This window comes from Kogia breviceps, chromosome 4 (assembly GCF_026419965.1).
Source record: "Kogia breviceps isolate mKogBre1 chromosome 4, mKogBre1 haplotype 1, whole genome shotgun sequence".
Taxonomy (NCBI): Eukaryota; Metazoa; Chordata; class Mammalia; order Artiodactyla; family Physeteridae; genus Kogia; species Kogia breviceps.
Genome location: NC_081313.1, coordinates 33,676,315 through 33,691,694, shown reverse-complemented (window position 1 = coordinate 33,691,694; position 15,380 = coordinate 33,676,315). Strand labels below are relative to the sequence as shown.

General features: G+C 39.6%; 1 protein-coding gene across 1 annotated transcript in view; it reads left to right on the top strand.

Annotated features, from left to right (window-relative positions):
* C6 (complement C6) overlaps positions 1–15,380 on the top strand; it is a 400,163-nt gene that overhangs the window by 293,047 nt on the left and 91,736 nt on the right. The gene's annotated exons all lie outside the window — the stretch shown is intronic.

Genomic DNA, 15,380 nt, shown 5'->3' with positions numbered 1-15,380 from the left:
TTCTTGCTTCTGTTTGCATATGATTTAAGTAAGCTTCCCATTATATCTAACTAGAGTTTCTGAGTCTCAATCCCCAGCCTTGGTACATGAAATCCAATTGACTCATGCCCAATCCTAGCCCATCAGCCGTGTCTAAGAGGCAGAATTATGAGACCTGCAGCCAACTCAGTAGGCCCCAGAGAATCTGATATTCTGAGATAAGAATGGACAGATTTTCTCCAAGTAAGCATAGGAGCAGGAGAAAATAGTGGCAGAGAGAATGACCTGCATGTTTTGAAGTTACAATATTTTAATAAATATTAAATAAATGCTTCTAAAAAGCTATATAATTTGCATATATATTTTGGGTTTTTTCTCTATCCTCTGCATAATAGATTGCAAATTTCATGAAGGCAGGATATTTTTTTCTGATTTGTTCACTGTTCAAGTGCCTAGAATAATGCCTTGCAGTAAATTTTTGCTGAATGAGTGAATAAAAGGCTTTAGATAGGGCTTCCCTGGTGGCGCAGTGGTTGAGAATCTGCCTGCCAATGCAGGGCACACGGGTTCGTGCCCCAGTCTGGGAAGATCCCACATGCCACGGAGCAGCTGGGCCCGTGAGCCGTGGCCACTGAGCCTGTGCTTCCGGAGCCTGTGCTCCGCAACGGGAGAGGCCACAACAGTGTGAGGCCCACATACCGAAAAAAAAAAAAAAAAAAAAAAAAAAGGCTTTAGATAATAATAATGGTGGTAATTATAGTGTATATGACTTAAAGACAAGAAAAAAAGTGAATGCATGTGCAAGGGAGATTATGGTTTCTGTGACAGGGTTCTTCTAACCGTCCGTACTCCTCAGATTCCTTTTTTTCTAACCAACTATCATTTTCTTTCAACTAAAGTTCTTGAAAGAAATTCATTTTTTAAGTCTCAACATAATGTCTGGTGTATAACAGGTGCCCAGTGAATATTTATGGATTGACTGGAACAAGTGAATAGATAATATTACTCTTACGGCACTTTGAAAAGTATCTTGCAAGCCATAAAATGCTACTCAAATATTAGATTGTTATTTTCGTCAGAGTGGAGCTTTAGGAAAATGCTGTACATTGAATGTTTGTGTCCCCACAACATTCATGTTGAAACCTAATCCCCAATGTCATGGTATTTGTAGGTGGAGCCTTTGGGAGGGGATTAGGTCATAAAAATAGAGCCATCACGAATGGGATTAGTGCCTTTATGAGAGATCTCAGAGAGCTCTCTTGCCCTTTCCACTATGTGAGGTTATAGAGAGAAGACAGCGACCTATGAACCAGGAAGTGGGCTCTCATCAGACACTCCGTCTGCCGCCACCTTGATTTTGGACTTCCCTCCAGGATTGTGAGGAATAAATTTCGGTTGCTGATAAGTCACCCAGCCCATGGTTTTTTTGTTGTTGTTGTTTCAGCAGCCCAAACTGAATAAAACAGAAAATTAACTTGGTGACAGTGGTGAAGATGCATGGGGCAACTAGAGGTCAAGAAGAAAACTAGGAAGCTGACCCAAAAGCTTAGGCAAGACCTGCTTGACCTCAATCAGCATTTTTTGTTGCCCTTTTCCAGAAGGCCCTGCATTGAAATCTAATCCACGTTTCTCTATAATCCTAGAAGGGGCAAAAGCTTACAGAGGTTTGAGTTGTTTTATCTTAAAATACATATCTATTACATAGATATCTATATGTTAAACCAGTTTTTTAAAATTCTTTTTCATATTCTTTTCCATTATGGTTTATTACAGGATATAGACTATAGCTCCCTGGGCTATGCAAGAGGACCTTGTTTTTTTATCTATTCTATACATAAAAGTTTATATCTGCTAATCCCAAACTCCCAATCCAACCCTCCCCCAACCCTTGGCAACAACAAGTCTGTTAAACCAGTTTTAGATTAGGAGCCTAACTAGTATTTCTTTTCTTTTTTTTTTTTTTTTTTTTACATTCCAAAGAATCACCAAAGGTTTTATTCAATTTAATATCATCATTATGCATCACTCAATAATTCAGCATATAAATAAAAACAATTCTTGGAGCACTTTGCTACAGGAAAGATTGTTGCTTCTTATGCCAAAAGAGTGAGAACATACATGGTGAATTTTAGCTAAGGGCATGTATCTAAAGGCATAATGTAAAATTCAACAATTTTCTTGCAAACTCATTGTGTATAGACAGCTCAATTAACAATTAACTTCGAGGGAGACGGCTTAAAGATGGCGGAAGAGTAAGACGCGGAGATCTCCTTCCTCCTCACAGAGACATCAGAAATACATCTACACGTGGAACTTCTCCTATAGAACACCCACTGAACGCTGGCAGAAAACCTCAGACCTCCAAAAAGGCAAGAAACTCCCCACATATCTGGGTAGGGCAAAAGAAAAAAGAATAAACAGGGACAAAAGAATAGGGACGGGACCTACGCCAGTGGGAGGGAGCCGTGAAGGAGGAAAGACTCCCACACACTAGAGGCCCCTTCGCGGGCGGAGACTGCGGGCGCCGGTGGGGGAAGCTCCGGAGCCGCGGAGGACAGCTCAGCCACAGGGGTGCGGAGGGCAAAGCGGAGAGATTCCCGCAGAGGATCGGTGCCGACCGGCACTCACCAGCCCGAGAGGCTTGTCTGCTCGCCTGCCGGGGCGGGCGGGGCCGGGAGCTGAGGCTTGGGCTTCAGTCGGATCCCAGGGAAAGGTCTGGAGTTGGCAGAGTGAAGATAGCTTGAAGGGGGCTAGTGCGCCACGGCTGGCCGGGAGGGAGTTCGGGAGAAGTCTGGAGCTGCCGAAGAGGCAAGAGACCTTTTCCTCTCACTTTGTTGCCTGGGCGCCAGGAGAGGGGATTAAGTGCGCCGCTTAAAGGAGCCCCAGAAGCGGGCGCGGAGCTGCCGAAGAGACAAGAGACTTTTTCTTGCCTCTTTGCTTCCTCGGGTGTGAGGTGAGGGGATTAAGAGCACCGCGTAGAGGAACTCCAGAAACGGGCGCGAGCCGCGGCTGTCGGCACGGACAGTAGAGACGGGTGTCGGACGCTAAGGTTGCTGCTGCCACCACCAAGAGGCCTGTGTGCGAGCGCAGGTCACTCTCCACACCGGCCCTCCCGGGAGCCCGTGCGGCCCGCCACTGCCGGGGTCCCGGGATCCAGGGACAGCTTCCCTGGGAGAACGCACGGCGCGCCTTGGGCCTGTGCAGCGTCACGCCGGCCTCTGCCGCCGCGGACTCGCCCCGCCCCCCTGCCACTCCCTCCCCCCAGCCTGAGTGAGCTGGAGCCCCCGAATCAACTGCTCCTTTAACATCGTCCTGTCTGAGCGAAGGGCAGTCGCTGGACAACCTACACGCAGAGGCGGGACCAAGTCCAAAGCTGAACCCCAGGAGCTGTGTGAACAGAGAGGAGAGGGGGAGGTCTCTCCCAGCAGCCTCAGAAGCGGCGGATTAAAGCTCCACAATCAACTTTAAGTGCCCTGCAGCTGTTGAAAACCTGAATAGACAACGAATCATCCCAAGTTGAGGAGGTGGACTTTGGGAGCAAGATATACTATTATTTTCCCTTTTTTTTTCTTTTTGTGAGTGTGTATGTGTGTGCTGCTGTGTGAGATTTTGTCTGTATAGCTTTGCTTTCACCATTTGTCCTAGGGTTAGACCGACCCATTTTTCTGTTTTTTTTTTTTTTTTTAAAGGAAATTTTTCTTCTTAATAATTATTTTTTATTTTAATAACTATACTTTATACTACTCTGTCTTCTCTCTTTCTTTCTTCCTTTCTTCCTTCCTTTCTTCCCTCCTTCCCTCCTTTCTCCCTTCCTTCCCCCCTTCTTTCCTCCCTTCCTCTCTTCCTTCCTCCCTTTCTTCCTCTGCACCTTCCTTCCTTCCTTTCTGGCTTCCTTCCTTCATTTCTTCCTTCCTTTCTTCCTTCCTTCCCTCCCTCCCTCCTTCCTTCCTTTTCTTTCCTTTCTATTTATTCTACCTTTTATTTTGAGCCGTGTGGATTAAAGGTTCTTGGCTCCCCAGCCAGGCACCAGGGCGGTGTCCCTGAGGTGGGAGAACCAACTCAAGACACTAGTCCACAAGAGACCTCCCAGCTCCACGTAATATCAGACGGCGAAAATCCCCCAGAGATCTCCATCTCAACACCAATACCCAGCTTCACTCAAGGACCAGCAAAGAACAGTGCTGGACACCCTATCCCCAACAAAGAGCAAGACAGGTCTACAGCCCCATCCATTAGCAGAGAGGCTGCCTAAAATCATAATAAGGTAACCAACATCCCCAAACACACCACCAGACGAGGACCTGCCCATCAGAAAGACAAGAGCCAGCCTCATCCACCAGAACAGAGGCACTAGTCCCCCCAACCAGGGAATCTACTCAACCCACTGAACCAACCTTAGCCACTGGGGACAGCCACCAAAAACAACAGGAACTACGAACCTGCAGCGTGCAAAAAGGAGACCCCAAACACAGTAAGATAAGCGAAATGAGAAGACAGAAAAACACACAACAGATGAAGGAGCAAGATAAAAACACACCAGACCTAACAGATGAAGAGGTAATAGCCAATCTACCTGAAAGAGAATTTAGAATAATGATGGTGAAGATGATGCAAAATCTTGGAAATAGAATAGACAATTTGCAAGAAACAGTTAACAGGGACCTAGAAGAAATAAAGAAGAAGCAAGAAACGATGAGCAACACAATAAATGAAATTAAAAATACTCTAGATGGGATCAATAGCAGAATAACTGAGGCAGAAGGACGGATAAGTGACCTGGAAGATAAAATAGTGGAAATAACTACTGCAGAGCAGAAGAAAGAAAAAAGAATGAAAAGAACTGAGGACAGTCTCAGAGACCTCTGGGACAACATTAAACGCACCAACATTCGAATTATAGGGGTCCCAGAAGAAGAAGAGAAAAAGAAAGGGACTGAGAAAATATTTGAAGAGATTATAGTTGAAAACTTCCCTAATATAGGAAAGGAAATAATCAATCAAGTCCAGGAAGCACAGAGAGTTCCATACAGCATAAACCCAAAGAGAAACACGCCAAGACACATAATAATCAAACTGTCAAAAATTAAATACAAAGAAAACATATTAAAAGCAGCAAGGGAAAAACAACAAATAACACACAAGGGAATCCCCATAAGACTAACATCTGATCTTTCAGCAGAAACTCTACAAGCCAGAAGGGAGTGGCAGGACATATTTAAAGTGATGAAGGAAAAAAACCTACAACCAAGATTACTCTACCCAGCAAGGATCTCATTCAGATTTGATGGAGAAATTAAAACCTATACAGACAAGCAAAAGCTGAGAGAGTTCAGCACCACCAAACCAGCTCTACAACAAATCCTAAAGGAACTTCTCTAGGCAAGAAACACAAGAGAACGAAAAGACCTACAAGAACAACCCGAAACAATTAAGTAAATGGTAATAGGAACATACATATCGATAATTACCTTAAATGTAAATGGATTAAATGCTCCCACCAAAAGACACAGACTGGCTGAATGGATACAAAAACAAGACCCATATATATGCTGTCTACAAGAGACCCACTTCAGACCTAGGGACACATACAGACTGAAAGTAAGGGGATGGAAAAAGATATTCCATGCAAATGGAAATCAGAAGAAAGCTGGAGTAGCAATTCTCATATCAGACAAAATAGACTTTAAAATAAAGACTATTACAAGAGACAAAGAAGGACACTACATAATGATCAAGGGATCGATCCATGAAGAAGATATAACAATTGTAAATATTTATGCACCCAACATAGGAGCACCTCAATACATAAGGCAAATACTAACAGCCTTAAAAGGGGAAATCGACAGTAACACAATTATAATGGGGGACTTTAACACCCCACTTTCACCAATGGACAGATCATCCAAAATGAAAATAAATAAGGAAACACAAGCTTTAAATGATACATTACACAAGATGGACTTAATTGATATTTATAGGACATTCCATCCAAAAACAACAGAATACACATTTTTCTCAAGTGCTCATGGAACATTCTCCAGGATTGATCATATATTGGGTCACAAATCTAGCCTTGGCAAATTTAAGAAAATTGAAATCGTATCAAGTATCTTTTCCGACCACAACGCTATGAGACTAGATATCAATTATAGGAAAAGATCTGTAAAAAATACAAACACATGGAGGCTAAACAATACACTACTTAATAACGAAGTGATCACTGAAGAAGTCAAAGAGGAAATCAAAAAATACTTAGAAACAAATGACAATGGAGACACAACGACCCAAAACCTATGGGATACAGCAAAAGCAGTTCTAAGAGGCAAGTTTATAGCAATACAATCATACCTTAAGAAACAGGAAACATCTCGAACAAACAACCTAACTTTGCACTTAAAGCAATTAGAGAAAGAAGAACAAAAAAACCCCAAATTTAGCAGAAGGAAAGAAATAAAGAGCAGATCAGAAATAAATGAAAAAGAAGTGAAGGAAACAATAGCAAAGATCAATAAAACTAAAAGCTGGTTCTTTGAGAAGATAAATAAAATTGATAAACCATTAGCCAGACTCATCAAGAAAAAAAGGGAGAAGACTCAAATCAATAGAATTAGAAATGAAAAAGGAGATGTAACAACTGACTCTGCAGAAATACAAAAGATTATTAGAGATTACTACAAGCAACTCTATGGCAATAAAATGGACAACCTGGAAGAAATGGACAAATTCTTAGAAATGCACAACCTGCCGAGACTGAACCAGGAAGAAATAGAAAATTTGAACAGACCAATCACAAGCACTGAAATTGAAACTGTGATTAAAAATCTTCCAGCAAACAAAAGCCCAGGACCAGATGGCTTCACAGGCGAATTCTATCAAACATTTAGAGAAGAGCTAACACCTATCCTTCTCAAACTCTTCCAACAGATAGCAGAGGGAGGAACACTCCCAAACTCATTCTATGAGGCCAACATCACCCTGATACCAAAACCAGACAAAGACGTCACAAAGAAAGAAAACTACAGGCCAATATCACTGATGAACATACATGCAAAAATCCTCAACAAAATATTAGCAAACAGAATCCAACACCACATTAAAAGGATCATACACCATGATCAAGTGGGGTTTATCCCAGGAATGCAAGGATTCTTCAATATACGCAAATCAATCAACGTGATACACCATATCAACAAACTGAAGGAGAAAAACCATATGATCATCTCAATAGATGCAGAGAAAGCTTTTGACAAAATTCAACACTCATTTATGATAAAAACCTTGCAGAAAGTAGGCATACAGGGAACTTTCCTCAACATAATAAAGGCCATATATGACAAACCCACAGCTAGCATCGTTCTCAATGGTGAAAAACTGCAACCATTTCCACTAAGATCAGGAACAAGACAAGGTTGCCCACTCTCACCACTCTTATTCAACATAGTTTTGGAAGTTCTAGCCACAGCAATCAGAGAAGAAAAAGAAATAAAAGGAATCCAAATAGGAAAAGAAGAAGTAAAGCTGTCACTGTTTGCTGATGACATGATACTATACATAGAGAATCCTAAGGATGCTACCAGAAAACTACTAGAGCTAATCAATGTATTTGGTAAATAGCAGGATACAAAATTAATGCACAGAAATCTCTGGCATTCTTATACACTAATGATGAAAAATCTGAGAGTGAAATTAAGAAAACACTCCCATTTACCATTGCAACAAAAAGAATAAAATATCTAGGAATAAACCTACCTAAGGAGACAAAAGACTTGTATGCAGAAAACTATAAGACACTTATGAAAGAAAGTAAAGATGATACAAATAGGTGGAGAAATATACCATGTTCTTGGATTGGAAGAATCAACATTGTGAAAATGACTATACTACCCAAAGCAATCTACCGATTCAATGCAATCCCTATCAAATTACCACTGGCATTTTTTACAGAACTAGAACAAAAAATTTCACAATTTGTATGGAAACACAAAAGACCCCGAATAGCCAAAGCAATCTTGAGAACGAGAAATGGAGCTGGAGGAATTAGGCTCCCTGACTTCAGACTCTACTACAAGGCTACAGTAATCAAGACAATATGGTACTGGCACAAAAACAGAAATATAGATCAATGGAACAGGATAGAGAGCCCAGAGATAAACCCACACACATATGGTCACCTTATCTTTGATAAAGGAGGGAAGGATATACAGTGGAGAAAAGACAGCCTCTTCAATAAGTGGTGCTGGGAAAACTGGACAGCTACATGTAAAAGTATGAAATTAGAACAATCCCTAACACCACACACAAAAATAAACTCAAAATGGGTTAAAGACCTAAATGTAAGGCCAGACACTATCAAACTCTTAGAGGAAAACATAGGCAGAACACTATACGACATAAATCACAGCAAGATCCTTTTTGACCCATCTCCTAGAGAAATGGAAATAAAAACACAAATAAACAAATGGGACCTAATGAAACTTAAAAGCTTTTGCACAGCAAAGGATACCACAAACAAGACCAAAAGACAACCCTCAGAATGGGAGAAAATATTTGCAAATGAAGCAACTGACAAAGGATTAATATCCAAAATTTATAAGCAACTCATGCAGCTCAATAACAAAAAAACAAACAACCCAATCCAAAAATGGGCAGAAGAACTAAATAGACATTTCTCCAAAGAAGATATACAGATTGCTAACAAACACATGAAAGAATGCTCAACCTCATTAATCATTAGAGAAATGCAAATCAAAACTACAATGAGATATCATCTCACACCGGTCAGATTGGCCATCATCAAAAACTCTAGAAACAATAAATGCTGGAGAGGGTGTGGAGAAAAGGGAACCCTCTTGCACTGCTGGTGGGAATGTAAATTGATACAGCCGCTATGGAGAACAGTATGGAGGTTCCTTAAAAAACTACAAATAGAACTACCATACGACCCAGCAATCCCACTACTGGGCATATACCCTGAGAAAACCATAATTCAGAAAGACTCATGTACCAAAATGTTCATTGCAGCTCTATTTACAATAGCCAGGACATGGAAGCAACCTAAGTGTCCATCAACAGATGAATGGATAAAGAAGATGTGGCACATATATACAATGGAATATTACTCAGCCATAAAAAGAAATGAAACTGAGTTATTTATAATGAGGTGGATGGACCTGGAGTCTGTCATACAGAGTGAAGTAAGTCAGAAGGAGAAAAACAAATACCGTATGCTAACACATATATATGGACTCTAAGGGAAAAAAATGTCATGAAGAGATTAGTGGTAGGACGGGAATAAAACACAGACTTACTCGAGCATGGACTTGAGGATATGGGGAGGGGGAATGGTGGGCTGAGACGAAGTGAGAGAGTGGCAGGGACATATACACACTATCAAATGTAAATTAGATAGCTAGTGGGAAGCTGCTGCATAGCACAGGGAGATCACCTCTGTGCTTTGTGACCACCTAGAGGGGTGGGATAGGGAGGGTGGGAGAGAGGGTGATGCAAGAGGGAAGAGATATGGGAGCATATGTATAAGTATAACTGATTCAGTTTGTTGTAAAGGAAAAACTAACACACTATTGTAAAACAATTATACTACAATAAAGATGTTAAAAAAAAAAAACAATTAACTTCTATGTTAATCAATTACAAAGATGAATATTATTCAGGTCCCATCATTAAGGAGCTTTGAATATATTGTATGGAGTAAGAGAGAGACTAGGAGATAACATACAAATAATCATAATACCTGGCAATAACTGATGAGTTTCATATAAGAGGTTACAAAAAAGGATGAAGGAATCATATAGCATGTGATCTTAAGGGCAAAAATGTCTATAAAATGTAGAAACGTTTAAGAAGGAAACATATTTGGAATGGCCTTAGAAGAACAGATGCACAATACACTAATATTTCAGAATTTGGAATTGAGGAAAAAAAGTTTCAAAAAAGAAATACAATGGTAGGAGAAACTGTACCCCATTTTGAAGGAACAGCGAGTTATCCAATATAGCTGGATGATGGAGAATACAAATGAAAGGAGAGAAAATAAGTCTACAGAGGTACTGTAGGATCAAATTGCTCAGGGCTTTAAAAATTAGGCATTAGAACAGTCTTTTGAAAAGAGCAACATTGAGATTTTGAGCCGTGTTGTGCCACTGGGAGGTGAGCTATAGAATGACTAACCTGTCAGAGAGTAGTTCAGAAGGAATTAGAGGAAGAGTCCTAAGGCTCAGAGACTAATTAAGCCACTGATGCGATCTTCAAGGTATGAGTTCATTGTTGCTCAAGGTGGAGCTGTAGCTATAGACATGGTGAGGAGGTGGAAAAGATGGGAAATGCATAGACAAGAGACACTTCAGAGGTAACAGTTACAGAATTTAGCATCTAGTAGAATAGAGGAAGCAGGGGAGAGAGAATGTCAATGTCACCATTGTGATAGGATGTTCTATTTGGATACTATTAGTGAACGAATATTAGAATACAGAGATTGGTGGACAAGAAGCAACCAACACAAAGGTGATAGGTGATGACATGGAAGCAGATAAAATGCCTTATGAAAGAAAAGAGGCTGAGGATATAATTCCAGGTGGGAGTAGAAAGAGAATCATAAAGAGAGGAAAGAGAGAAATTTCCTGAGAAAAAGATGTATTGTACCATGTCCAGGAGCCAATAGAGGATTCAGAAGTAGTCATTCAGTTTGGCAGTTAGGGGGTTACTGATGGTCATTGAGAGAATAGTTCTTTAGGCTGGTTGTATTTATAACCCAGATTGCAAGTACTGAAGTTAATAAGGAGTAGATGGTAAGAAATTAGATGTAGTTAATTTAGACTACTCTAATAATTTTAGTAGCAAAGGAAAAGAGAAAAAGATCGTGGCAGCCTGAGGTCCAAAGCAAACTTCTATTTTCTCCATTTGAGACTTTTGATCTATGATTCTCCGAGTGAAATAATTTAATTTGCAATTTCACTTTATCAATGCACACATTGACTGACAAAGTACACTCTAAAGGACTGGTGAAATAGACGGGGTCATTGGTCTTGGCTCTAATGAGAAATTGTAGTATTTTTGCTATAATGATAAGTTGGCATGTGACTATTTAGCATATGAAAAAGCCTTCAGAGAATCAGCAGCTTCCACTGATCGGTATCTTATGTTTGGGGTTATTTTCCGTGGCTGAAAACACCATTTGGATGTGAATCTGTCATCATTAGGACAGGCATAAAGATTTTTAACAGAATACATATTCTCCTTCTGGAAAAATGATAATCGCTCCATTTTAACTTTCCATGTCCTGGCTCCTCCTCCTGTGGGTCCTTCCCACACCCTTCTCTTCTTCCTTTACAATTAAAGCCTTTTCTACCGATCAGTCTACCTTTAAGCTCACTAGCAAATTTCTACATTATGAAAATATGGAGCATCTTGTACGAAAAGGTATTCCATGTCACCAGCCAACATTTTAGAAAGTCTGCCATTGCTTAAACAGCTCTGGAAAACTTCACAGTATGCTTTGTTTCTCAGCAGCATGCATCCAAATATTGTTTAGAGAGCACTCATATTCTCACCCAGAGTCAGACCTGAACACAATTGTACACAAGCATTCAGTTCCTAGCTCTGGAACAATCATCCATTTATCAGACCCCAGTAAGACTACTTCTGCTTCCCAAAGCCAACTGGATATTGTGGTTGTATTGATCAGACCAGAAATCTCTCCCTTTTGGGCTGTAGGGTTCACTTTTTCTGTAAAGGGCCAGATAGTAAATATATTTGGCTTTGCATGCTATATAGTCTCTGTTGGAACTACTCAACCCTTCTGTTGAAGTGCAAAAGCAGCCATAGGCAATGACTAATTCTGTGACTTTATTCTAAAAAAACTTTATTTACAAAACAGGAATCAGGCTAGATTAGCCTCACTGACTGTAGTTTGCCAATCCCTACTCTAGAAAAGGATCTTGAGTGGGATGTGTCATTTAACCATTCATGAGGACCCAAAATGGAGAATCCAAATACATCATTTGGATGTATTTGGATGCTAGATTCTCCTTTGATACCAGGTCAGTTCTGGGTCACAGACATTTGCACTCCCTCTCAAGAATTCCTCTATACTGCCTTCAGCTGTTTCCACCTGTGTTTTTCCTGTGCCATGACACACACCCTTTCACTTCTCTTCTTTCTCATAGTCCACGTTAATTAACAACCCTATTTAGCCTCATCCTATTGGCTCCTGACTCTTGCTTCTCCAGGGTCTGACTTTTAGCATTTTCCCTTAACTCCAAACACCATGACCTGAGGGAAAATGTATTTAAATTTTAGAGAACCAACTAGAAGAAGTACACACACTTAAAGGATATATTTTCTTGCTCAGTCCTAAAATATTTTCTCTCATCTTTTTTTTTTTTTTTTTTTGCAGTATGTGGGCCTCTCGCTGCTGTGGCCTCTCCCATTGCAGAGCACAGGCTCCGGACGCGCAGGCTCAGCGGCCATGGCTCACGGGCCCAGCCACTCAGCGGCATGTGAGATCCTCCTGGACCGGGTCACGAACCCGTGTCGCCTGCATGGGCAGGCGGACTCTCAACCACTGCGCCACCAGGGAAGCCCCTCTCATCCTTATTGTCTCAGATACTCATGGGTGAAATTGCTACACCAGCCCCAAGAGTCTTCAACACAGGTCTGCAGCGTACCACTCTTCCTTCCTAGCTTAAATTTTCAATCTTTAAAGTCTCAGTACAGTATAGGAGAAAGAAAACAGACCTGTATTCTCGGTCTGACTTGCTTTGGTCTTGGGTAAGTTACTACCATGCATGTTAAAGCATGGTATCTTGGAGTACTGGCTCCTTGGTGTGCTTCTACAAATCTTTATACCCACGGAAATAATCACTCCCCGCCACTTGGTGAAAGTTTAATTTTTCTGAAGAATATTTGTTTTAGCCATTTTCCAAATTAAGGATATAATTAGTATTTTTAAAGGAGTTTTCTACTGTTTTGAAAAAAAGTTTGAAAAACATTTATTTTACAAATAAGGAAACAGTTTCAATGAAGTAAAGTGACTTGATGAAAGTCACCTAGCTGGTTATTGCAGAATCAAGAGTAAAATATGTCTCCACATTCTCAATCCTTAGTTTTCTTTTTTCCTTTTTTTCTATTGTACTATTTTGTTTCACTTCACCTTAGCATAATTACCCATATTAGCAAATCTCAAGCTATACTGTGAACCTTTCATAGAATCATAATTGTCATTAGATGTAAAGAGCACATTTCACCATTGTTATTTTAAGTCTTTCCAGATTAAATATTTCATTTGGTTTTGCTGGGATACAGAAATAATTTTTTCTGTAATAAAGTTGTATCTAGTAATCTTACTAAATTCATTTGTTAATTCTAATATGTATCTGTAACTCTATTTGGATTTTCTATGTACACAATCATTCTGTTTGTAAGTGATACCATTTTCTTTACTTTCTTTTCAGTATAATACCTTTTTTTTACCTTCCTTGTTGCACCAGATAAGATCTCCAGTACAGTATTGAATAAAAGTGGTGATAACGGGCATCTCTGTTCTGGCCTTAGGAAGAAAAGTTTCAATATTTGTCCACTAACTATGATATTAACTACAAGTATTTTGGGTTTTGTTTCATTTACTTTATTCTACCTCATACCATTTATAAAAATACAGTGTAACTGGGCTTCCCTGGTGGTGCAGTGGTTGAGAATCCGCCTGCCGATGCAGGGGATACGGGTTCGTGCCCCGGTCCGGGAAGATCCCACATGCCGCGGAGCGGCTGGGCCCGTGAGCCATGGCCGCTGAGCCTGCGCGTCCGGAGCCTGTGCTCCGCAACGGGAGAGGCCACAACAGTGAGAGGCCCGCGTACCACCAAAAAAAAAAAAAAAAAAATACAGTGTAACTATAGAGAACTAAAGAGGATTTCTGAAATGTAAAATTATAGGATTAACTGAAGAAAATTTAGGACTATATCTGTGACTTTAGATTTCTTAAGCAAAAGAAAAACTATCCAAAGCAAAAATTATTAGGGAAAAATAGACAAATTAAATTAAATTAAAATTAAGATTCTCTCATCAATCAAATATACCATAGATAAAACTAGCACATAGGTGACAGACTGAGAGACGAGAGATCTGTAAAATCCAAATCTTACAAGACACTAATATCTAGAATGTATGGGGCACACCTGAAAATCAGGCAACAAAAGTATAAAGGAGCACAATAGGAAAATAATCAGAGAATATGAATTGTTAATTCACAGATAGAAAGCCAGAATGTCTGGTGAGAATGGGATACTGAAGTTCACTACTGATCAGAGACATGCTACTTAAACAATCCTGAGATACCACTTTACATGCATCAGAGGTAATCTCAGTAGGTTGGCTAACAAAACATGCTAGTAAGAAGTCCACATAGGCTGCTGGTAAGTGTGTAAACGTGTATAGTTTTTCTGAAGAGCAACCTGGAAGTCTTTAGGAATTTTCTCACAGGTTCACAAGGAAAGAGCAAATTGTGTTTATAACTGCAGAGAGTTGAAGCCAACAAAAATACCTGCTAAAAGAGTGGATAAATAAAATGTAGTTGATACAATGAATGTCTGTGTTCCAGTAGATTTACACTGAATAAGGCTCAGAGCATAATGTTGAATGAAGAACGTAAGAAATCAAATAAAACTTTTAGCAAAATACCATTTGTGTAAATTACAAACATATACATGGAAAATGATACTTTGTATTTTAAGGATATAAACACACATATCTAAATAATCACATGTAAGGACAAACATGAAATACACTAACACATAACTAATCTGGGACAAGAAATGAAACAAGATCAGGGGGAAAATAGAGAAATAAAGTAAAAGATCTTGCACAGACCAATGACGATATGGTTCTATAAACTGTGGAATGTGATAAATTCTGTGCATTTAAATCTTTTAAAAAATATATGCTGTCACAAAATTATATATCATGTTTTATATTTTATATATATATATACACATTCCTTTGAATGTGTATACTTACACAGAGAGACACATACACATACATATTATATGACTGGAAGTATTTACTCCAAATATTAATAGTGGTTTTGTCTGTTTATAAAAAATGATTTTACTTTTCCTCTTCATACTTTTCCACATTTTCTAAATCTTTCTCAATAAATATTATATAATCAGAAAAAAATCTATATTTTTTAAATTAAATGGACAAATTCCTAAAGGGGAAGGCAATTTTAAACAATTTATTCTGAAAGGTTTTCGAAATGAAGTCAGAAACTTTTCAGTAGCAATACCCCTTACAATATTCCTTGAATGGGAAAATCATTGAAAAATCAGGACCCTGTGCAATATCTCACTCTGAAGAGTTGCAGGGTTACTGCTGATTAAAGTGATCAT